Raw genomic sequence first — 25,936 nt, 5'->3', positions numbered from 1 at the left:
AGCTGTGTCTAGTTATATTTGTCAAATTCTTTCTATTTCTCAGATTTTTTTTTTTTTTTTGCCCCAGGAAACAAAGCCATTTAGGAAACTACATTAACGCCACGTTCTCTGTGCTTACTGACAAAAAAAATAAGTACAATAGAAATTGACAGGAACCATTTTCTCTGTGCCCCTTCTCCATGTGGATTGTTCTCTGTCTTCCATCCTCTCTTTTCATAACCTGTTCCTACGGCCTTTCCTTCACCAGGCTAACAGCGTCTGTCAGCAAGGCTTTTATTCAGTACTGTTTCAAGAGCTTTGCAGAAAAATGGATTAATCATGTTCGCTGCTTCTCTTTGTTTACCCCTTCAATTCTTGTAGAATTCAAGCTAACCAGGAAAACGCATGTCTAATCACAAATGTGAACTCCCTCTTAGGCAGTTATTTTGGTGCATTTCTCTTCTAAACATACCATATAATTAGAGGTTCTCTGAAAATCAAATAAGATGAGTTTCCCCAAATATGTCTTCCACATCAAATATGTATTATAATGACTTAAACAAGTATTTTGTGTACCTTGAGTTCCAAGAGAGAAGCTTATGTATGCCTGCCAAGGAAGTACTTAAATATTTTACTATTTTTCCACAAATATTCCTTGTAAGGCAGACATAACTAAGCATTTTAAACTAATAGTAAATTGGGGGTTAGATGTCATTAATCAAATAACAGAAGTCATGTATTCTATGAACCTTCCAAAGTAGACCTTTGAATGGTCTTGTCACTGCTAAGTCTAAATGGAATAAAGAATCTTCATTCAAGTCCTATTCTTGAAAATATCAGAATGTCATCCTTCACCATTAATTTCATGCCAATTATTAAATAGGATATTGGTGACGCCACTACTTCTATATATAATAGTTCCATACATGAATTCTCTAATGTATAAAAATTCCTTCTTGTTCAGAATGAACTTGTTCACTTTTTTTTAGAAAAAAAATTATTTTTTCTAAATAACCTTTCCTTTGTTAAAATGTTATAGTTGGAACCTCAAGACGCAGTGGTTAACACCATCACGCCGGCACTGCTGAATCACTTCTCTGATGCTCAAACCTTCTCTCACCATTTTAGAACATGGCTTTCTCATCATTTTTGCCATCTTGCTGAGAATTTTGGGGTCAGGAAGTTTTAAAAGTAGCGGTAGAATTCTTATGTCTCAAATAACAAGTATAAGATACTAAACAAATAAAAACTCTCAAACACAAATCTTTTTCAAACCGTCAGCCAAGCAGAACCCCATCAAAATGAGCCTTTTTGGAAACAAGCTATGAAAAAAAAAGTGGTTTAATGGGAATTCATAATACAGCAAGAAACGTCACAACCCTGAATGAAGCTGACTGGAAACAGAATTACCCTGGCCTGGTTGATGGCAATCCCTGCCTCTGGGAAGAGTGGATTTCCAAAATTGAGATGCCAAGTTCACCAAATATCTAACGGGCAGGCCCTGTGCATAACTCTTCCTGTATTATTCAAGTGAAAATTGCACTCCATAGGTATTTTCTGCTCTTTTTTTCTTTACGAAAACTTTGAGAACAAAAATGAAAGTCAGGGCAGGATCGCCCATAGGACAGACAGATGGCATCAAGGGTTTACGTTTAGCTGGAAGACCATTCCTTCTATAAGTCTCACAGTTTTATAGAGTTCCTGCTAGATTTAACATAGAACACTTCTGCCAGAGGAGAATATTCCTGTAAAAAATCTCCTAGATCTGCGGTTTTATTTACAAAGGCGCTGGTGTGAAATATACACCCGGAAGACCCATGTGCAAATGGGCCCATGTAAGCGACACACAGCCGGTGAGACGGCACATCCGGCACACCTCAGGTGCAGCCTTGGCTTGAGGAGGCATCGCAGGAACACATTAATCAACACGTTCAAGGAATGCATTAATCAACACCGCCGAGTCGGCTGGCATGCCCCATTGTTTAACCGCGCATGCTAACAAACGCACAGCAGCAATATGAACGTGAATTTCCACCATGCTGCAAGAAACAAAACCCTTTTCAGGACTGGCCCCATGCACCACATCCCACTCGACTCGTTCAATAGAAATCATTCTCTCCTGGATGCGTGCTAGTTTATGGACTTGCTTTTTGCAACAGTCAACCAGAAACAAAGACGCTTTACAGACCAGCTAAGTTTGACAAAAGCTGGAGAAATGCCTTCTGCAGATATGAACACTTGAATCCTTCCAAGAGCTTTTTTTTTTTCTTTGCCTTACAAAACGAATTGCTGTCACGAAAGACAAAATAAAACACAACAAAGCAAAGTAAAAAAAAAAAAAAAAAAAGTCCAAGCATCTGTGTCTGCACTCAGATGTGACGGCAAAACACTGCATTCCCAGCAGGGGCCTGGGCCTGGCCTCCTGCTCCACACTGGGCTTCATTTTCCTCCTGGGTAGTTCCCTGGATAACGGTCCTGCCATTTTCCTCCTGGGTAGTTCCCTAGATAACGGTCCTGCCAGGATTTGACTCCCTCCAGAAGCAGCCCCGGATGAAATGTCCAGATGCTGGGAGGAAGGGATCTGATAAAGCACCTTCAGAACCTGGGCACACAAACTTACCTTTGTGTGTTCAGAGTTGTGTGGACCTGAGCATTTAAGGCTTTCCAGTACTGTTAACACTCAGAGCATCTCACTCAGTAGGTCAGGGTGAGCAAAATTCTCACTCAGTAGGTTAGGGTGAGCAAAATTCTCACTCAGTAGGTCAGGGTGAGCAAAATATTGATTTGATCATGAGAATGCTGAACGTAAAGATCATAATTCGGAATGAACAAGGGATGCCCTTTACTATGATCATTTTGAATAAACGTGCTCCCAGGGGCAGAGTTATTTCAGTAGCGGTTTTACTGCTGGGAGCCAAGGTCACAGGGCAGTGGCTCCCCTCTCTGGTGGCACAATTCCAGCCCTTCGGTGAGCCCCCCCCACATTAAAGTTCGTGTTCCCCTGATCTAGCCTTATCTCGTCACCAGCTCTAATTCTGATGACCTAGAAACCATTGAAAAGCTGCAAGCCAAAAGTGCAGCAGGGAAAACAAATCTGATCCAGTAAGTACCTGTTGTAATGATAATCGCATCAGCCCTTTGGTGTATAAATGCTAAGTCGCTACACATTTCCAGTACTGGAGTGACTCAGGCAATGTTCTCCTTCTAGTTCCAAAACAGATATTTCTCCCCACTGGACCACAGTGGGAGGAGAGGGGAGGGACGCATGCAAGTTGCAGAATTCCTTCTACTGACTACTAGCACTGATTGCTACTGCCACAGGCCACAATGCCACCCTTCCCATCACTCTCTCACCCACCTCCCACTATCTCCCAACAGAGGATGCTGATGTCTTTCTTCAGACGCCTTTCCACAGCTCTTCCTGAGACAACTACCAAACTGAGCAGCCCGCAGCAGTGGGAGGCAGATAGGGCGGATTTCCAGAGCAAAATGGTTGTGTCTCATAAGAATCACGAGGACAGGATGCAAGAGGCAGAAGGGACTTGGTCCATAGAGGCACCTCAATCATGGACGCCGTGATGACTCAGAGATAAAGATCGGGAAGTGTATTATAACTCAACCTCCCTACAGAAACACTGTCCATGGGATTTCATATGCTTCCATCCGACTCCAGGTCACAGGGTGTTACTCAGACTCCATACAGAAATGGAAAACTGAGCAGTACCCCGGGATGGAAGGAAAGAACCTACATCCCCTCTCATTCGGCTTCCAGGAATGCTGCTCTTTGGTAGTGAGCTGTCATTCCACGAAGAAGTTTGCCGGCACCACAGGGGAGGGGACTGTCCAAGCTCAGTAATGTTTCAGGAGACGCTGTCACTGAGTGGAAAGCTGGAGCTTGCCCTCATCATAGGTCAGGGGAAGACGGAGGAAGTGAATAAGTATCAGAAAAGATTGTTCCGGTTTTCTAGTTGATTCTATACCCCAATTTTAACTGGTATAAAACCCTTTGCTTAGATTTACGTCCCTGTCTTGGTTTTTGGAAGTTCTGGGCTTCCCAGGTTAATTGCTTTTATTTATTTTTTCAGGGTAATTGCTTTTATTGATGAGCTTTTCACCTCTAGTTTCGTAGGCAAGTATTCCTTTTGTGGATGATGTTTGTCTCCTAGGTTTGTCCGGTGTCGAGTAAACATGAAATGAAACTTACCAGCCCTAACATGATCCTGTAGGACAAAATTTTGATAGATCTCTATACTGTCAAATAGTATACAAAACAGTAGTGCCAGCTGGACTACTGTTTAAATATTGATTCACATTTACAGATCAACTTAATCATAAGAGAAAGTCCTTTTACTATTATCAGTTTTACTATTATCTACTCAGAATAGAACTACCAGTCTCCTAAGACATCTGCATCATTTTAAAAAGTTAGTACCACGAGTCCAAGGGAACGAACAACTTTGAAATCATCAACCAAAAACAATCATTAAATAATTCCAATAACCTGCCAGATTTTCCCTCTTCTACAGCTTGCCCAATGGGAACATGCTTTAAGGTACAGCACGAGCATGATGCTTCTTCAGACCCATCATGGTTACAACCAGGACGCAACTTACACAAATGTAGCCAGAGCAGAAAACCGGCATTCAGAGTGATACTGGGGGTGCCCCCTGCAACTCTGGTTGCTTATAACAATTCCACCATTAACTGTCCCTACATTTCAGTTCAAGGTTTTCAAGTCAGGTAGAAGGCAGATTTTCCTTGGAGAGAACTTACACATTAGTGCTGCTGATGAATGCGAACGCAGTTTTTACATGCAACCGGACATGGGGAGGGGTAGCACTTTCCAGACAGAGGGATGTGGGGTGTGGGGAGGCTTCACAAACCTTGGCCCTGGCTGCCCACATCTTTCGGATACCACAGCCCACTAGTGAACGTGGAAAAGCCTACTGAAAACTCTAAGTAGTTTCCAAAACACTTTCTATTCTAATGTCAGAGGCCGAATTCTTGAATAGCCTGAGGACATTCTGAATACAAGTGTGCTTTAGAGTTTCAGGAAGTTCCAGAGAGTCTATGTGAGGCAAGGGAAAGACACAGGAAGGCAGTCAGTGTTCAGTTTCCACCAGATGAAATCCTCCATGAAGATAAAATGAGATATTTTTGTGGCTCTGCTAGAGCCTAACGACTAAAAGTTCACTGTAGTCATCTGACAAAAGAGCAGCCCAGAAGATCACTGAGAAAATGTACCGAGAAAGGCAGAATTGAACTTTTTCACTTGTTGCCCTAGAAGACAGAGATTTGAAGTCAAATAACTCTCTCATGCAGTGAATGGATGAGAAAATAATGCAACCAGCCAGGAAAACTCCCTGAGGCATCACCTGATGGAGCCCCACTGCTGCCACCTTACAAGGGCACCATGCCCACCTTCCCAGAGGCCCCTTTGCTTGCCTTGTCTTTGTGTATATTCCCCCTTTCACTAGAAACCACCATTTACAAATAAGCTCCTGGTCTTTCGGTCTTCCTACCTCTCCCGAGTATCACACAATATGCTATCTACAGAAGAACTTGCCAGCACTTACTGCTGGTGCTGGTGTTTTATTGGTAGGCCACTTTACTTACCACTGAGACCGGGAGACAAGAGTACAGCCATTTTGGAAAAGGACCAGGGAACGGCTTTGAGCAAAATAGGCCTTGGAAGCTAAAGAACAAAGGTCCTGGGGGCCTGAGTCCCAGAGACAAAAACCAGGCTGGCAGCAATAAAAGATGAACTTTATCTCTGTTACACTCACAAGTATACCTAGTTGCCACAAGACTCAACTATAAACTTTATCCTTATCTGTTCTGGTATTTTCTTGCACAAAATTCTGCCGCACTCCTTTCCCCTCAAAGAAGTACTCCCTATTCCTGCCGGCCACCACGGAGCCGCCTGCTGCCGATCAAGAAGTTTGACAATTTCTGGAAATTATCAGTGATCATGAGACAAGCCCTCTCTATTGTTATAAAAGCAACTTGCCCTTCTACTCAGGGAGCTGGCACTTTTTTCTGCCTTCTTCCTTGTGCACAAACTCTCTCTTTTAATAAAAAGCTTTGCTTGCCTAAGACTCTTGTGGAAGCGGTACTCACTTCTATGGTATTGCTGTCCAAGGATGTGGAAAGTGTGTGCTAACACCACTGTTACTACTAATTCTTAGTTCCTAACAACTGTGGTTCAGTGTAGGTAAACTTTCACGTCCCTGCTAGAATGGAGGGGTCTCTCACATTGCCTCACCTTGCAGGTGTATTTATTTTATGAAATACGGACACTTGCTGGAGGAGGTATGTCTAGGTATATCAAAACTTTATCAGTCATTTTACATTGACGAGGGAGCTTTCAATTAAAAGAGCCATTCATACAAAATTCAGGCTCTTTCGGTATTGGTCAAAATTATCTAACTCAGCAATGTTGCTAGTCTTTAATCATTTTCACTTTGAGAACTCTCCAAGCAGAACAAAACGTGTGCTATTTGATTCACAAAGCAGCCTCCTTAGTTTCCAGGCTACTGATCTGGGGATTTCTGGCGGGATTTTGAAACATCACAAAAACTAGTTAGTCATATACACTTAGTTTCAGTACAACATAACGGAAGCAAATTCAACAGAGGCATGAAAAATACAAAACGACATATGGATGGATCAATTTCAGACTTCTCAAGGACAAGGGACAACATCTTGCAAGATTTTACTACCTCAAAATCTTGCATACAATCTTCTTTTCTTAATTAAATTCCATGGGAGTTTACTTGTTAAATAAAACCTATGAGATAGAGAGCTAACTGCTGAACAATCACGCTTTCATAAATTCCTTAAGGAAGCTATTATTGGGTGAGATACAGTTCTCTGAACTGTGTTCCAGATCGCCAAGTAAGATATTTTTCACCAAGTTCAATGGCCTTTGAGAAGGCATCATTGGCCTGGCAGAGTCTGTTCTAGAGCTGATAATTCAAATGATATAAATCGGACTAGGGTGGGAAAGAGATTTACAAAGCAGAAAGCATGTATCAGAGTAACACTGAAACTTTCCAAACAGACTTTTGTATTACTTGGACTTCATGGTGAGACACGAAAAATCATGGACGAATAATATGTTCTCAGGAGATTTTTGATAGATGATTGAATCAAAAAGAAAACTTTCTTACAAATAATTCCTTATCGTTTTAAATCTTTAATTCCATCAGAAACCTATTGTTTACTAGCAATGCTTTTATTCTGCTATTTTCTGAACTTCATACGATTCATGATTTAGAAAAACAAAAATCTTATTACTATGAAAGGACGTGAAGAGCTGGTTTTCTTCCCTGTGTATTTGATCCATCCTCTCTGACATGCAGTATGATTCATGTTTCTGCAACCATTATCCCTACTCGCTGTCTTTCATCATACTTTCTGGATGGACAGTATTAAACATAGTGATACTATTACATAAACACATCATTTTATGGTATAATTCCCTTCTTGAACCAATTACTAATTTAAACCTTTTAAGAAGATAAGCTCCTACCTTTGAAGAAGATCTTCTTACCTGAAGAGATTGTTCTTCCTTTGACTTCTTTAAACCAAAAGTCTTGGCATTGCTCTGTGGGTTGAAGAGAGGGGAGAATGTTAAGACATTCGTCGTCAATCACAGCAGATTGTCCATACATTAACTCCAACTGACTCCCTGATGGGAAACTCAATTACAGGGGGAGCCCTGCAAGGAAAGACAAATTGTGAATAGATTTGCCAAAACACATCTCTGCTGGTTTCAATCAAAAGTGACAGCAGAGAAGTGACTAAAACTCTGGTGACCATCCCATTAATGGATCCCAATCAAAAGAGTCACGCCTGGTGCCTTTTTTCAGTTTATGGAAATAGAGGGTTTTTTGGTAATGCATGTGTATAGCGTGGCTAAAATACTTCCATATTGTGTGACTATTATTATTATTATTATTGAAGTATTTTATTTACTAAAGTAGGAAATCTTCTCTGTTTGAAAGGCCCCAAGTTTTCAACGAGGGTCACAAAGAAATGATGGGTGCAGCCTAGAGCAGAGAAGACCCACCTGGGCTGTGACAAAGGGCCAGCTATGGATAATCCAGAGCGTGACCATCTCCGAGTCTCCTCTCCTCAGCCTGAATGTTTCCTTTGCAAATATTCCAGCTGAGAATTAGCCAGCAAAGGACAGCACAAACCGGGAGGAAAACAATCACAGCTGAGTACATTAGGTCTCTCTCTTTTTTTTTTTTTTTTTTTTTTAGACAACCAATTCAGGGACACCCATGGTTTTCTAAAAGAGGATTTGTGGCTTTTGGGACTTTGGGCTTTTGGAAACAGAAGTCATACTATCAACCTCTGAAAAACCTTTCAGAGAAGAGAAACAAGTGTCAATTCAGGAATTCCTGGCTGCACTCAAATATGAAGACAACTATGAATTGCAAAATGATTCTATTACTAAAATAAAAAGATGTGTCATCATCTCAGATGCTTTAGTTTAGGCACGTGTTATAAAATATCTTCTGTTTTCAGTTGCGAAAAGCTTTATCTTAATTACATGTAAAACCACTCCATCGATTTTCATTGGATCTGCTGCAATGATATTTTATCAGGACAAAATGTTAATGTTGCAGAGGTTAGTGATTCTCCCATGGAATTAAAACCAATTTTAGGGTAAATGAGGTTTTCTTTCCTTGTCATTTAGTTCCCACTTACAAAATCTCTACAGGTGTGTAGGAAAGAGTCTACAAGGATTTGCAGCTATGTCTACAATAAAAGCAATTCAACCAAATATATTGAACATTTCATATGTATCTGTCAATAGACTGGATAAATACAGATAAGAAAACAGGAATTAAATAAGACATGTTTCCTACATAAGGGATCTCAGACCATGCACTGATGGGAAAACCAGAAGTACCACCAACCACCATACAATGCAGTATTTATAGAGCATACTATGAAACTACAAAAGAACAATTGATTCTACAAGGCGGCATCAAGGAAGGCGTTCCACAGGACACAATGCTTGAGTTAAACCTTACAGGTGGGTAGAAAGGGCATTCTGAGTAGAGGGAAGGGCAGAAACAAAGGAACGGCAATGACCAAGTGGGTGGTATGTCCCCACTAGCAGAGCAATGGAGCTACAGGCACAGTGATGGTGGGAGGCCGGGGATATGGCCAAGAGGGGAGGCTACTGAGGTCATACGCTACCAGAGTACAAAGGGCCTTGAGCACCAACCAACTGACAAGTCTGAACTTGAACTTGAGAACAATGCAGGCCTACTGAGGGTATTAGGCAAGAGGAAAGAACAGTTGTCAGTAGTGTAACTGTCCAAGAGAATAGAGATTGGAAAGGGAGGCTGCTTTGGGGATGTTTCAGTCACCAACATACAAGATTCTTGGCTTCTAGGGGAAACCCCTGGCTCTTCCCAAAGCCCACCCCCAAGATGAACCAGGAAACACAGACAGAACACTGATGTAGGGATAAGAACATTGATTTGGCCATGACATGCGATGCTACTGCAAAAATAATCATCTTCTAATTTTATTAATGGAATGATTTTGTGACTTTTCATTATCCTAATATATGAGTACACCTTTAGAGGTGGAACTTGATCAGGTCAGCATGTGGATGGGGTCTCGTTTCTCTCCCCTCCACCTAGCCATCTCTCCATCTTTCTGCATCTCTCTCCCCCAGGGCAGCTCGGCTTGCTTCGGGCCCTGCCTGGGACCTGAGGCAGGTGGGGTAGTCCAATGACAGGCCTGACACTAAGGAAACCTGTCCTCCTGAATCCTTTCTTTCTGTTATGGGAGGTGGACCTTGATTAGTCTTCCTCTCCACATTGCAGTGTTAATGTCTGATACTGGTTTGGGCTTAAGGGAATCAGACCTGCTTAATGGAGGGTGTTGCTTCCAGGTCATTACTCACCTAGGGGAAAGGAGCCTGTCGCCTCTTCTAGCCTAGAGTAACAGAGCTCTGCACTGGGACTGAAGACCAAGGCCTCAGCTTCTAATTCCTTTGTATTTCGTCTTGCTTTGTCAATGTCCTCACTACAAGCATCTCCTTTGGGTACCACAGAGGTAGAGCAGAAGGTAAGCATTATTGCGTCCACTGGCCAAAATACACCACAATCCTTTATCTCCAAATAATCTTGGTAAGACAGTTACGCTACTCAAAAGGTAGCCTGTTCCTACCTTCTTAAAGGCTCTGCTAAAACAAATTTCTGTGTATGGTAAAATCAACAGAAACTTAGAGAGTGCTTGAGTTTGCCGAACTAAGCCCTTTAAAGGCATCTTCACCCCACCTATTTGGTACCCTCAGTGTGTCTGAAACACCGACACCACATTGCTAGGGAGCTGTTGCTGAAAATCTATATCACAGCTGACTGGAGGCTACTGCTAAATATTGGGGAGTGAGTCCAGTAAAGACACAGGTCAATAAAATTAATTTTACTGTAATTTTTACCTGGAAGAGCTAAGAGAACTAACATGTAATAGGCTACACTATGTCCCAGACACACAGGTGATGCACCAATTCTATAAGCATCATTATTGCTTTGACACAGAGGCAGAAACTGAAGCACAGAGAGGTGAAGTTAATGACCCTCGACACACAACTGGCAAGTCATACGTCTGGAACACAAGACCACTTCTGTCTGAATCCCAAACTCGTGCTTTTTCTACTTCCTCCTGCGGCTTCTGAGAGAGGACAGGATAAACGCGGATTGCGGACGCTACTGAGATGCAGTTGGAGGGGAGCAGGAAATTCTCAGAAAGAGCGGTCAGACTGAGAGGAAGACACTGAAGAGGCCAGAAATGAAAGGGTCAAGAGGGGGAAGGGGTGGCCCACGGTGTCAAAACCTACAGGAAGGAGCCAAATGGGGAGAACTCAGCAGCTGGTAGTGGGAAGTCCCCGCAGCCCTGAGCTGGTACTACCCCCCCACCCCCGGGACTATGCTTTCCTGCTTTCAGCGACACCTGCTGCACTAGCATTTCTATGCCTTTCTGGCAAGTATGCTTTTTACTAATAATGTCTCACAAAGGGGCAGGTATGAAAATACTACTGGGTATGGCATGGAAGATGTTTTGAACATGGATTTTAAAGAGGAGGCAAAGGAATGTGGTTCTTTTGATAAGTTTGAATCGTTTTCAGAATAGTTCAATTCAGGGCAAAACACCCTAAAAAGAACACTTATTATGTAATTTTGCATAGGTATGGTTTCCCATACGCATCGTGTGGGAAAATGCTTTCATCCTTGCTTATGTGTATTATTGAAAGGGCACTGCCTCATTTTTAACCTCCCTGTGATGATGTAAACCCTCAAGCCTTTGCAAAGACCACCAAAAGACTATGTACTAATTATTACCATGTCAGCAATTATGCCAACATTTCTAGGGAATGAATGTTTGTTTGCTACATTCATTACTCTTGCTTTGACAACTGTGTCAATGGGCTTTCATCACTCTGAAACATTTAGGTCGATGGCATAGGATAATACATCATTGCGAAGGGTTATTTTTCCAATAACAAAGTAACATTAATTTTTTTAAACCAAAGTACAACCAACTTATCCTATTAAATAAACCCAGTCCTAAGTCAAAAGGTCAAGGTGAGATCTGATGTAATTTAAAAATCGCCTTCAGAAAAGATGAATAACATCTAGGTGAAAAACCTAACAAACCCAAAGGCCATGGTACACACAGTAAAACAATTACAATAAAAACAATTCAATGGTGCATTAGTATAATATTAAAAATTTTCTACAATTCAAGAAAGTGAATACTTGCCTTAGCCGCTCATAGAAAAATAACATAATAAACTTCCTAAGAGCGCCAAAATAAATCGAACTATTGATTGGCATTAATTTTCGGCAGGATTTGTTTGTTTATTTTCAAATGAGAATCCACAACATTCAATACAACCAAACATCTATTTTGCAAACCCTGTTAGGAAAAAGTATCAGCGAGCAAAAACACTCAAAATCTCATTTAGCTTATACTCTTTGGCACAATTGTGAGGACATTAAAAATGCTTACTCTTTAGTTGCTGTGACGTTGATTTCTAAAAACTGGCCTTAGTGATGATAATCTACCCTTCGGGGTAGACTACATCAAAATATCAAGCATCTGACTCCTCAAGCCAATTCTGTTTTCAACTGTGACAATTATTTCCTATTTATACTCTTAAAAAATAAATATAGTTGATAAACACTTTTCTGAACACCAATTCTGAAAACCTTACATGTAACGATATATTTATACACCTGCAGTGTTATGTATTTATGTCGCATGTAAAAGTGTTTTGTGTTTTTATCATGAGGAAATGATAGTAATTTACCAAGTTATTTTTAATCTTTGGTCTTAACAAAACTTCAGTAGTAAATCATGGACTAACTCCCAAACTCTTCTTTTTTTTTCTTAACTTCCTGCTTTTGACATGATCCTTGGACTGAATCTGGGGCTCATTCATACTTATTAACTGGAGAGAAAAGGATAAACAACCCTATTAAAACTGGCATTTATCTTTGGTTTCTCTGGGGTATGCCTGTCACCCAGCAGCCTAATTCAGCTTGGCACGGCAAAAAGCCAAAATCATCTTGAAAGCCGGTTCTCCCCATTTCAGCAGCCTATGAAACAAAATACATTCCAAAAAGCAGAGAGTATGGTCTGAAATAAAGCAGGTTCTCCAGCTAGTACCTCAACGAGATGGCACACAGAGGGGCCCACCTCTACCACAACCTGGCTGGCGAGGGTTCTGGGGACACGGAGTCCTGACTTCTAATCCCAAGTTTAGCATCAAGTTCAGCCTACTGTTGCAAGACCAATCAACTTGTTGGGACTTGGGACCAGCTCCATGACCTCTTAAATGTCAGGGTGGCGCAAGGCAGGGATCCATCCTGATAGGAAACTTGCAGGTGAACCAATGTGCATCCTGCCTTGCCATTCAGAGAAATGAAACCACTGGTACCTTGATAAATCAAATTCAACAGATTGAAGATGGACCATCCCCAGAAGCTTTTGAGTGTTTCAAGTGACGTCAACTGCTACCTTGTAAACTGGTGCAAACAACAAACAGTGGGCAAATTACACTGATGCTGGATAAATGCCATCTTACCGTCTGTCAGTGCACTGGCCATCATGCTGACACATACATTATTGGAACATTTCATGGTACCTAGGACATGGCACATTTCATGGTTTTAGAGGAGGAATAACTAGAAGTGGAAACCTAGAGATCCAGTGGGAGTACTGCTAGCTGTTCACCAAAGAGCCATTGTCCCTTCTGTCATGTAGAGGGGCTGTGAGGGAGAAGCTCCTGTCCGGGGGTCTATATTTCCAGCTCCCCTTGTATCTGGGCAAGACCTTGAGACGTAAGAGAGCTAACATGTATCACTTCTTTGCCCAGATGTTTAGGAAGCAAGTGCGTCTTTCCCACACCTCTTATCTCTCCACTGTTGGCTGGATGTCAATGCTCAATGTGACTTTGGAAGTCACATGGCCTGGCCTCTGTCAGTGGAGGTTCCTGAAGGGTGACAGGTAGAGAGCCTTCCCTCCATGCAAATGGTCTGCATTACTAGCACTGGACCGTGATATGAGTTAGAAAGGAACTCTAATTCAGTGACGTTTCTACAGTTTAGGGGATTGTTCCAACAGCTAGCTCTGCTCTATCAGTGTCAGCATGTCATAAACACAACAGAAACTTTAAATTAAATCTATTCCTCGTTGGTCCTTTTTCTGTGTCTATAATCTAAGAGGAGTAGATTGAATTTTATAATATTAGTCCATGCAGAGCAGTAGAGCAAAAGTGATTAAAGGATATTAAATAAGTCCTCTTAAAGACAATTAAAGTAACAGTGTTTTACTTTGTTTAGGGAAGAAAAAGCATAAAGGAGGCTGGTTAAACTGTCAATGAATATAGGAAGGTCCTAAGAATTTTATATTGCAGATAGTGAGAAACTATTTCTCAACTTCCCTAAATATAAACCAAACAAATACCGAAGATTTACGTGATGGTATAAAAAATAACACTGTACCTAGACCACAGGGAAGACTGAAAATAGAGTTTTTCAAACTTATAGTTACCAGTGGGGAAAAGGGAGGGAGGGATAAACTGGGAGATTGGGATTGACATATACACACTAGTATATATAAAATAGATAAACAATAAGGACCTACTGTATAGCACAGGGAACTCTTCTCAATACTCTGTAATGACGTATATGGGAAAAGAATCTAAAAAGGAGTGGATATATGTATGTGTATAACTGATTCACTTTGCTGTACACCTGAAACTAACACAACATTTTAAATCAACTATACTCCAATAAAATTTCTTTTTTTAAATGGTAGCAGCATAGTAAGTAGTGGGTTAAAACCTCAGCTTTTAAAATTCACCATCTCTTTGACTCATTAAAAGCAAATTAAATATTTTGGGAAAAAAAAAAAGAAAATAGAATTTTTGAGAGAATCTGACTCTTAGTAGGCGAGGCTGGAAATCCACTTTTCTAACAGGCACCCCCAGGGGGTTTTGATGTATGTGGTCATGGGCCACACCATGAGCAACGTGGTAAAGATGGTTAGACAGTGAAATACGCCACTTTGTGAGGTTGTCACATTTCCTTCCTAGAAGAAAGTAGAACTGGGAAAGCTTCTCATCCACATGGTGGAAAACAAACTCGGTCAACAAATATTACAGACCTCTGGGAACCCAGACAGGTAAGACATGACTCCAATCCTTAAGCAGCTCACGGTCTTAGGAGAGTGACTGTGAATGGATATCCGTGTGTGTGTGTGTGTGTGTGTGTGTGTGTGTGTGTGTGTGTGTATGTGTGCGTGCGTGCGCGCGCGCGTGCCCGTATGCAGAGTAGGTGGTGAGGAGGAGGAGGGAACCAAGATGATTCCAGGTTAAATTGGGCGAGATAAGCTCTCACCCCATGGGTGGGCAGATGTCCCCCAGCGTGGCCCCTGGTACCCCGATCTCTCCCGGGAATCCTTGTCCCGGAACACAGTCTCCAGATAATGTTACCACCAACCAAGATACAGAATGAAACAGAGGCACCCAACCCTATTCAAGAAGCAAAAGCAGTTCACTTTTACATATGTTACATATCAAACTTCCATGTGAAAGTGATGGGAAGAAAAGATTCTAAGGCAAACAAAAAAAAAATTTATAAAACCACATGGCTGTATGGGGTGCTATTGTTTAACGGGTAGTTTCAGTCTGGGATGATGAAAAAGTTCTGGAGATGGATGATGGTGACGATCATACAACAATGTGAGTGGACTTATTACCCCCGAACTATACACTTAAAAATGGTAAATTTTGTTATATATATTTTACCACAATAAAAAAAACACAGCTATAAGAACTAGACACAGCATAGAGAACAAATGTATGGACACCAAGTTGGGGGAAGGGGGGCTAGGATGAATTAGGAGATTGGGATTGACACATATACACTATCGATACTATGTATAAAATAGATTACTAATGAGAACCTACTGTACAGCACAGGGCATGCTACTCAATGCTCTGTGGTGACCTAAATGAGAAGGAAATCCAAAAAAAGAGGGGATATATGTACACATATAGCTGATTCACTTTGCTGTACAGTATAAACTAACAATATTGTAAAGCAACTATACTCTAATAAAACTTAAAACAAACAAACGTGACTATAGACTTTCCTTCTAACTCCGTAAGTTAATGAATATAATAGGATAGTTGCCAGAAAAAAAATTCAAATTACACCTTACACTCCCTCATCAATACATTCTGTGTCCTTGAAAAGTCAGGAAAACATTAATTTATTCAACAAATATTTAATAAGCAACCACTATGGCCCAGACACTGTTCTAGGTACTGAAGAGATAGTAGTGGGCACAATAAAATCCTGCCCTCATACAGCACTTATTTATTCATCTCCTCAGACACTCAACAAATATTTATTAAATGTCTATCACTTGCCAAGTTCTACACTGGGCACCAGAGATATAATGGTGAAAACACAGTGAAAATATCCACAAACCAGACCCTTCCTTGCCCTCATGAAGCTTCTAGGAGACTGCAGGAGACAGATATTGATTCAATAATCACAGAAATGAGTATAAAATATCAACTTTGAAAAGCTGTCAAAGCAGAGATGCATGGAGCTCCTAGGGTGAGGTGATGGGAACTGGCTTCGTCAAGGAGGCTGGTCTTTCTGAAGGAAAGAATGACTGAGCTGAGTTGTGATGAATGGGGCTGGGAGGAAGTGTGGCCTGAGCAGAGCAGAGAGAAAGGGGAGTGGCCCCAGGGAGGCTGGAGAAGCAGGCAGAGGTCTGGCCGTGCGGAGCCCTGGAGATGTTTCAGTCTTTACCTAAAGGACCCTGGGAAGCCATGAATGTACTTTAATGAGGCTGGGGGTGGGAAACGAATGATTTCATCAGAAATAATATTTATTTTGCTGCTCTAACAATTTTAAAATGGCCAACTGAAAATGAGGACAGAAACAAGTGAATTCCTATACCGTTATAAAAATAGGTGAAACTCTGAAGCTTTCAGATGAAGGGTAGTATTTAACGTATCAAAGAATTATCATGATCAGATGAGAAATTAGGAACAGCACTCTTTTTTTAAAAAATTCTTTAGTGTTGATCAAAACACAGTCTCTCTATTATATAATCTACTAATAAAGTTGAATTTGATTAAAAGTGAGTCGCCTGAATTTGCAAGCCTGGTAAAGTAAGTTGCCTACACTTGATTAATACTCTTCCAAGTGGATACTTTGGGGGGAAGAAAGTGAAACCATTTGATCAAAGAAATGAAGTGCATTAAACTTCACAAAATGTGATGACTTGGGCATCTTTCATTAACATGTAAGGTGCAAATGGGACAGTTAACTAAACATTGCACCAATTTGATTAGTATTTAAGAACTTGAACAAAGAATCAAACGCACAGCATTTCTTCCTTTAAAATATGGTTATCAGTGCTAATATACACTGTTGAACGGGAAAAAAAATTCAGACTGGCATAATGCTGTGTGCTAAGAGCAGATATATAAGGGAAAAGGAAAAAACTCTACCTTCTGTATATAGTCAGGTTTGCCATATGCTGCCTATTTTAATGTGCACAGATTTAAACATTCAATAAGTAGGCAACAGACATTTCTGCATTTCAAATTCTGGACAAAAATAGGAGGTAAGGAAACATCAAACTCTTGATTGTGTAGTTGAGCTGGTGTGACCCCTGAACAACATAGTTCATCCCAGACTATCTCTCAAAGTTCAGAAAAGTTGTATAGACTTGACCCATCTGATTTGCACAATTCACCTTTTCACCAAATTGTCATGATACAATTCAGATCTGTCAATTCATTGTTCTTCTTAAATTACCTTAAGAATGCAATGTAGATAGCCAGAAGAACGCTCCCAAGGATGCTTTAGCCACATTTTATTATAAACTACCAAAGCCCCCGTGATTTTATAGGTGCTGGGAACTACCGCTTATTTGCAGAGGTCTCTACTACAATCACTTTTGGGGACGTAGCCTTAAGTTTAATCTGACTTGATTTAAAACCTAGTAATTACATTCTATCAATTTACACTTTGGTCCTACAAATTTTAAAATAATTTTTAAACTGCATGTGCAAAATTCTTCTAATTTTTTTTTATAATATATATTATATATATATGTTATTGGCTAGGAAGACTCAATTTTTAAAAAAAATTTATTTATCCATTTATTTATTTATGGCTGCGTTGGGTCTTCACCTCTGTGTGAGGGCTTTCTCCAGCTGCGGCAAGTGGGGGCCACTCTTCATCGCGGTGCGTGGGCCTCTCACCATCGCGGCCTCTCTTGTTGCGGAGCACAGGCTCCAGACGCGCAGGCTCAGCAACTGTGGCTCACGGGCCTAGTTGCTCCATGGCATGTGGGATCTTCACAGACCAGGGCTCGAACCCGTGTTCCCTTCATTGGCGGGCAGATTCCCAACCACTGCGCCACCAGGGAAGCCCAAATTCTTCTCATTTTAAAGCAAAGTTTTAAATGCCCAATTAAGTTGCCCAGTGGTATCAAAACTCTAGTTCATGTTCTTAGCAGATGTTACAAACAATAAGTCAGATTGTAAAGAAAGGGATGAAAATGCAGTAAATCAGATTTAGGAACAGTATAGAAGAATGAACGCATTTCCCATAAAGGAAAGGGAGAAAAATCTTTTTAAAAAAATTAAAAGTATAATTTGTGCATCTATTGTTGTTGTTGGCACTAAACCTATCTCACCAGAAAGACGAAATGAGAAGAGGTTTGAAAAACTTTGAAACATTCGAATAAAGACTAGACATTTCTTTTTTCTTTCTTTTTGCTATCAGTTTTCAAAGTTGGCAAGTCCTTTTTGTTTCAAAATTCTCTTTAGTTGCTCTAGTTTTCTAGTCTCTTCTTGGTACAGACATGAATTCACAAGCAGTCCCCTCACTTTTACTTTTCCCCACGACTTCCTGAGTAGTTGCCATGCTCATTGAACTGAATTTGAGGTCTTTTCATAATACTGCTCTGGAAGGAGAAAGGAATGAACCACAACAGAAACAAAACTAAATGGGTTCCAAATACAACTTTGTTGTCACTTCAGTGATGTTCCCATAATATTGACTGGCACCCAGGACCTCCAAATGAGGATTTTGTCTCCATTTCTTAGTTGTCTATGCAAGCACTAATTTTCAACCTTAGTTGTATTGATTTTTTGAGCCAAAGGGAACTTTCTGAGCATAAAAAGGAAACAAAACAAAAAGCAAAGGAATCAAACAGGATTTCAGTTATGGCTTGGTAGAACCCCAAATCACACCTAAGCCTACCAATATAGATTTCTCCCTAGGAGTATCTGAGTCGAGTGGCCTAATCCTGGTCAATACCAAAATGGCTTTGGGAGTCTCAGACCTCTCAGGTGTCTAAATCAGCCTCCCAACTTGAGAGTTTGAAACCCTGGTCTTATAGAAATCTGAATACTATTAGTTCCAGGTCACTGACCAAAGTTAAGTCCAAATATGAAGTTGTCCATTTAAAAAGAGGTCATCTTTCATACAACATGCCCTATATTAAATGAACCATTATTTCTAAATAAAGCAACCAAATTATGAATTCAATAGCTTACCAGGTGATATTACGCAAATCACTTCCTCGCTGGGTACAAAACGGGGTTAATAATCCTGACCTATTGCCTAAGGTCTCTGGGGACAATTCATTTAGGAATTGTCTAAGCGCTGTATAAATGTTACTGGCATTATGAAAGCTTGGTTTTATTGTCATTGGAACACCACCATCCTACAAAGGAATTCAGAGGTTTGGTCAGAGGTGAACTAACAAAGCAAGGTCTATGCTAATACAAGTGCCCTCTGACCTTGGATCACTGAGCTTGAAAAATCACACAGATCAGAATGTAAATGAAGTTTGCATTTTCAGAGACACAGTTTTTGTTAATTTCTTTCCTATTCAAGTCCTTTGCTTTGAAAATCATTACTCTGGAAGCAAAACAACCATTCCATTTTCAATTTCCACCCCCTCCCCCTTTTTGTTTTGTATTATTCTCATTGCTATCCCCAGCAACATTTGCATTAAAGCATGACACTGAAGGCATCCAAGGCTTTTCTTTCTGAATCAACTATCTGGCACACCCAGGAAACATGCCTGTCAGTAGACATGGGCTGTGCAGACATCAAATTTCTTTCCTTTTCAGGTTTTTTAAAAATTATGTGATTCCCAGACTTTCATCACTTTTAGAGAAAGTCAGTTCCCTTTCCCCAGTTAAATTTCCATGATTCATCTGTTTATCTGACAAATAGTTACTGAGTACCTAGTCTGTACCAGGCACCGTCCCAGGTGCTGGAAATAGCAATGAATCAACAAGGCAGAAATCCCCGCTCTCGCCGCGATAGTGAGAGGCCCGCGCACCGCGATGAGGAGTGGCCCCCGCTCGCCGCAACTGGAGAAAGCCCTCGCATAGAAACGAAGACCCAACACAGCCAAAAAAAAAAAAAAAAAAAAAAATTAAAAATAAATAAATAAATAAAATCGTTGTCAGATAATTCAACATCTCTTAAAAAATAAAAAAAGAAATCCCCGCTCTCATGTAACTTATATTCTAGTGGGTGAAGACAAGTAGAAAGCAAGATAAATAATTCAATAAACAGAATATGTTCAAATTAAAAAAAACAAAGTATAGTGAGAGGATGGGAGGGCAGAGATGGGGAGGAGTTGACATTTTAAATATGATGGTTGGGGAAAACTCCTTGAGAAGGTGTGATCTGAGTACAGATTTGAGGGAGGTGAGTGTGAGAGCTATTGGGGAAGGGTTTTGCAGGTAAGGCGAGAGTTCCAGGGACATGGAAGGGCCCTGACATATGAGTCTGCATGTTTGAGAACACCAAGAAGGTCAGGGGGGCTGAAGGGAGTGAGCCAGGGAGACAAAAGCAGGAGATGCAAACAGAGACGGAATGGGGTACCAGATGAGCTTGGGCTGGTACATCATTGCAAGACCTCTGGCTTTCACTCTGAGTGAAGTGGAAAGCCCTTGAGAGGTCCTGAGAAGAGTAGTGACATGATCTGAGGTCCATTCTAAAGGCTAAAACAGGCTGCATTGAGAAGAGGCTGCAGGGGAGCACAGGAGAGACAGGAAAAACCATGTAAAAGGCTATTGCAATAGCTCAGGGCAGATATTAGTGGCTTGATCCACTGGGGGTGGCACAGGGGTAGAGCTTCACAGCTTTCAGTCAGTAATCACATCCTTTTCTTCATCTAGCTGTGGTTTCTTATGTGAATTAGTTCACTCTCTGAGAAAGTATTTTTTCTTTAAAACATTCCCTTCCATACCCTTCCTGTCAATAATAATGCTTTCCCTCCCATCACAACATCTTAGATAGGGTCAAAACATGCCACATTTGGATGTAGTCAAATCAGGAAGTAAACTACAGTTAAAATAAACTGAGGCATGTTAAAATTGTTTGAGTTTATTATTTGAGAGAAAATCTATTAAAATTAGGCAACATCCAACCTAGCAGCTAGAAAGGGGCTCCAAGGAGCTGTGCAAAATGAAAGACCTTGATAGGCAGAAGGCAGCAGGAACAAGGAAGTTACACCAGGAAAAAAGCAGGTTAGTTATTACAAAGTTACTTTCCTTTAGGGAGTAGCAGGGTCTATCAGGCAGGTTGCCTCGCTAGGGCTGACCAGGCAACTCCTCATTGGCTGGTTTAAGATTCCACTTCTGTGCAAATCAAAACTACAATGAGATACCACCTCACACTGGTCAGAATGGCCATCATTAGAAAGTCTACAAATAACAAATGCTGGAGAGGATGTGGAGAAAAAGGAACACTTGTACACTGTTGGTGGGAATGTAAATTGGTGCAGCCACTATGGAAAACAATACGGAGGTTCCTTAAAAATCTAAAAATAGAGCTACCATATGATCCAGCAATCCCACTCCTGGGCATATATCCAGACAAAACTATAATTCAAAAAGATACATGCACCCCTACGTTCATAGCAGCACTATTTACAATAGCCAAGACATGGAAGCAACCTAAGTGTCCATCAACAGATGAATGGATAAAGAAGATGTAGTAGATGTATATACAATGAAATACTACTCAGCCATAAAAAGGACTGAAATAATGCCATTTGCAGCAACATGGATGGACCTAGAGATTATCATACTAAGTGAAGTAATCAGACAGAGAAAGACAAATACCATGTGATATCACTTACACGTGGAATCTAACATATGACACAAATGAACTTACCTATGAAACAGACTCACCTAGAGAACAGATTTTTGGTGGCCAAGGGGGAGGGAAGTGGGGGAGGGATGAATTGGGAGTTTGGGATTAGCAGATGCAAACTATTATATACAGACCGGATAAACAACAAATTCCTCCTGTATAACACAGGGAACTATATTCAATATCCTGTGATAAGCCATAATGGAAAACAATTTTTAAAAGAACATATATATATAATATGTATATATATATATATGTATAACTGAATCACTTTGCTGTACAGCAGAAATTAACACAACATTATAAATCAACTATACTTCAACAAAATAAATTTTAAAAATAACAACAGGTGATACAAAAAAAGATTTCATTTCTAGGAGAGCTGAAATTGCAATTAAGTCTCAGTTTGGTGACATTAGGCTTATTTAGCATAAGTGACTCCATTTTCAGCCTGTTGTCTTTTTTTTTTTTTTTTTTGAATTTTATTTTATTTATTTTTTTATACAGCAGGTTCTTATTAGTTATCTATTTTTTTTAACATCTTTATTGGAGTATAACTGCTTTACAATGGTGTGTTAGTTTCTGCTTTATAACAAAGTGGTAATTCTATTTTTAGTTTTTTAAGGAACCTCCATACTGTTCTCCATAGTGGCTGTATCAATTTACATACCTACCTACAGTGCAAGAGGGTTCCCTTTTCTCCACACCCTCTCCAGCATTTATTGTTTGTAGATTTTTTGATGATGGCCTTTATGACTGGTGTGTGGTGATACCTCTCTGTAGTTCTGATTTGCATTTCTCTAATAATTAGTGATGTTGAGCAGCTTTTCATGTGCTTCTTGGCCATCTGTATATCTTCTTTGGAGAAATGTCTATTTAGGTCTTCTGCCCATTTTTGGATTGGGTTGTTTGTTTTTTTAATATTGAGCTGCATGAGCTGTTTATATATTTTGGAAATTAGTCCTTTGTCTGTTGATCAGTTTGCAAATATTTTCTCCCATTCTGAGGGTTGTCTTTTCATCTTGTTTGTAGTTTCCTTTGCTTTGCAAAAGCTTTGAAGTTTCATTAGGTCCCATTTGTTTATTTTTGTTTTTATTTCCATTACTCTAGGAGGTGGATCAAAAAAGATCTTCCTGTGATTTATGTCAAAGACTGTCCTTCCTATGTTTTCCTCTAAGAGTTATATGGTATCTGGTCTTACATTTAGGTCTCTAATACATTTTGAGTTTATTTTTGTGTATGGTGTTAGGGAGTGTTCTAATTTCATTCTTTTACATGTAGCTGTCCAGTTTCCCTAGCCCTGCTTAGTGAAGAGACTGTCTTTTCTCCATTGTATATCCTTGCCTCCTTTTTCATAGATTAGTTGACCATAGATGCATGGGTTTATCTCTGGGCTTTCTATCCTGTTCCATTGATCTATATTTCTGTTTTTGTGCCAGCACCATACTGTCTTGATTACTGTAGCTTTGTAGTATAGTCTGAAGTTAGGGAGCCTGATTCCTCCAGCTCCGTTTTTCTTTCTCAAATTGCTTTGCCAATTCAGGGTCTTTTGTATTTCCATACAAATTGTGAAATTTTTTGTTCTAGTTCTGTGAAAAATGCCAGTGGTAGTTTGATAGGGATTGCATTGAATCTGTAGATTGCTTTGGGTAGTAGAGTCATTTTCACAATATTGATTCTTCCAATCCAAGAACATGGTATATCTCTCCATCTGTTTGTGTCATCTTTGATTTCTTTCATTAGTGTCTTATAGTTTTCTGAGTATAGGTCTTTTACCTCTTTAGGTAGGTTTATTCCTAGGTATTTTATTCTTTTTGTTGCAATGGTGAATGGGATTGTTTCCTTAATTTCTCTTTCTGATCTTTCATTGTTAGTGTATGGGAATGCAAGAGATTTCTGTGCATTAATTTTGTATCCTGCAATGTTACCAAATTTGTTGATTAGCTCTAGTAGTTTTCTGGTGGCATCTTTAGGATTCTCTGTGTATAGTATCATGTCACCTACAAACAGTGACAGTTTTACTTCTTCTTTTCCAATTTGTATTCCTTTTATTTCTCTTTCTTCTATGATTGCCGTGGTTAGGACTTCCAAAACTATGTTGAATAATAGTGGCAAGAGTGGACATCCTTGTCTTGTTCCTGATCTTACAGGAAATGCTTTCAGTTTTTCACCATTGAGAATGATGTTTGCTGTAGGTTTGTCATATATGGCCTTTATTATGTTGAGGTAGGTTCCCTCTATGCCCACTTTCTGGAGAGTTTTTATCATAAATAGGTGTTGAATTTTGTCAAAAGCTTTTTCTGCATCTATTGAGATGATTGTTGTCTTATTTTTAACACTACTCTCCAAAAGCACAAATGACTTGATACGGTTCTATTGAAGTTCTCAGTAAAGACACCTGCCACTCCTCAACAAGTACTGCATTACAGTATAGACTGTGGAGTGAAAGCCTCCCTCTGAAGAGGGTGGGGGGTAAGGAGGGATTGGAAAGGGTACAGAAGTCTGGGATGAGGCCAGTAGCTCTACAAATCTGCTTGCATTTCAAGTTTATGAAGTCCCATCAGTAATGCACTAAAACATTTTTGGAAGCAAATTGTTATTCTGTTTTCATACGCTCTGATGTCTCTATAAACCAAAGAAATGCTCATTGCCTTTTAATTCTTGTGTGTGTAAAATTTAGTACTCCTTTTTATAAATCTTTAGCTGGGGCTACTATAACCAGACACCATGTACCAGGCAAATCTAAGCCCTGAGCCCTGATCGCCAAGAAACAAGGACAGACACTCCCTTCTCCAAATAGAAAGGAGGTGGCTGCACTCACGCGTAACTCCATGTGCGCTAGGAAGGTGATGGCCATGCCAACGGCCGAAGAGAAGATTCTGCAATAGCCCTTGTGGGAAAAGGAGGAAACCACATCAGTGTTTTCAACCAACCTAGAGGGAAAGTTCTTGGCAACTTCAGGACCTGTGGTGAAGGAGGAATGTGTAACAAGAGTTCTTGGATTACCATGGCGTGTTCTCTAGGTAGGTGGGAGAACTCTCACTTTTTATCTGGGTCTCATTTTTTGCAGAAGAATTGAGCATGAGAATTTCTTTTTTATTTAAATTTATTTTATTGAAGTATAGTTGATTTACTATGTTGTGTTAATTTCTACTGTACAGCAAAGTGATTCAGTTATACATATACAGGTTTCTATATATTCTTTTTCATATTCTTTTCATTATGGCTTATCACGGGATATTGAATATAGTTCCCTGTACTATATAGTAGGACCTTGTTATTTATGCAGAGAATTTCATTCTATAAATGAAGTGATATATGACCTTTATTAATGGATTATTACTTTAAATAAATTATCTCTTTTCTTCATTTTGGGGGACCAGAAAAAAAAATACATCTTGACATTTAGAAAAAAAAAACTTTTCCTGAGTTTGGGGTCCTACGCTGTGTTCTAGTTCCTCCGAGTATTTGCATTGCCTGCTCCCTCATCTCCTTCAGGGTTTGACTCAATGTCATCTTCTCGATGAAACCTTCTGCGGGTGCCACATCCCAAATGGCAACATACATTCAACTCCCTATCTCCTTTACCTGCTTTATTTTTCTCCGTAGCACTAATCATCTAACATATTACATATTTGATTGATTTATTCTGTTTATAGTCTTGTGCAATGGAACATAGCTTCACAAGGACAGAGATTTTGTCTGCTTTGTTCATGCTGTTTTTGGGAATACAGTTCCTAGAAAGATGACCAACACAGAGAGAACATCAACAAATATCTACTGAATGAATGAATGAGTTCCACAGACTGCATCAAATTAACACAGTGTTAACTTGAAATGTTATATTTAAAAGATCAGTTTTGGCTAGCACATGCATACAAAGTTTTTCCGGAAGGATACACAAGAGACTGAAATTAGCATTTACCTTGGGAGAAGGGTTGGGGGGAGAAATTTACATATAATTTCACAGCTGTATGTACTATTCACATCTTTAGATCATTGGAATTTTTACTGTCACTCAGAGATGTCTGGGTGATGTGAATTACAGGCCATTTAAAATTCTTTTAGGTACACAAATAACAAATGCTGGAGAGGGTGTGGAGAAAAGGGAACACTCCTACACAGTGGGTGGGAATGTTAAGTTGGTGCAGGCACTATGGAAAACAGTATAGAGGTTCCTCAAAATAACTAAAAATAGA

At 40.0% G+C, this 25,936-nt stretch overlaps 1 protein-coding gene and 1 long non-coding RNA gene across 19 annotated transcripts in view; one reads left to right on the top strand and one right to left on the bottom strand.

The window, feature by feature from the left end:
• Nucleotides 1-25,936, bottom strand: part of NRCAM (neuronal cell adhesion molecule) — a 318,604-nt gene that overhangs the window by 152,966 nt on the left and 139,702 nt on the right. For all 18 annotated transcript variants that reach the window (XM_082399714.1, XM_082399728.1, XM_082399724.1 and 15 more), the window contains exon 3: nucleotides 7,514-7,588. The gene's annotated coding sequence lies outside the window, so the exon portion shown is untranslated. The remainder of the gene's footprint in view (nucleotides 1-7,513; nucleotides 7,589-25,936) is intronic.
• On the top strand, nucleotides 2,479-14,324 carry LOC309632421. Its single transcript, XR_014246909.1, has 2 exons — nucleotides 2,479-2,680; nucleotides 2,741-14,324. It is a non-coding gene; the product is annotated as an uncharacterized lncRNA (long non-coding RNA).

This window comes from Balaenoptera borealis (assembly GCF_965194805.1).
Source record: "Balaenoptera borealis genome assembly, chromosome: 7".
Lineage (NCBI taxonomy): Eukaryota > Metazoa > Chordata > Mammalia > Artiodactyla > Balaenopteridae > Balaenoptera > Balaenoptera borealis.
This window is presented reverse-complemented; position numbering and strand designations above follow the sequence as displayed.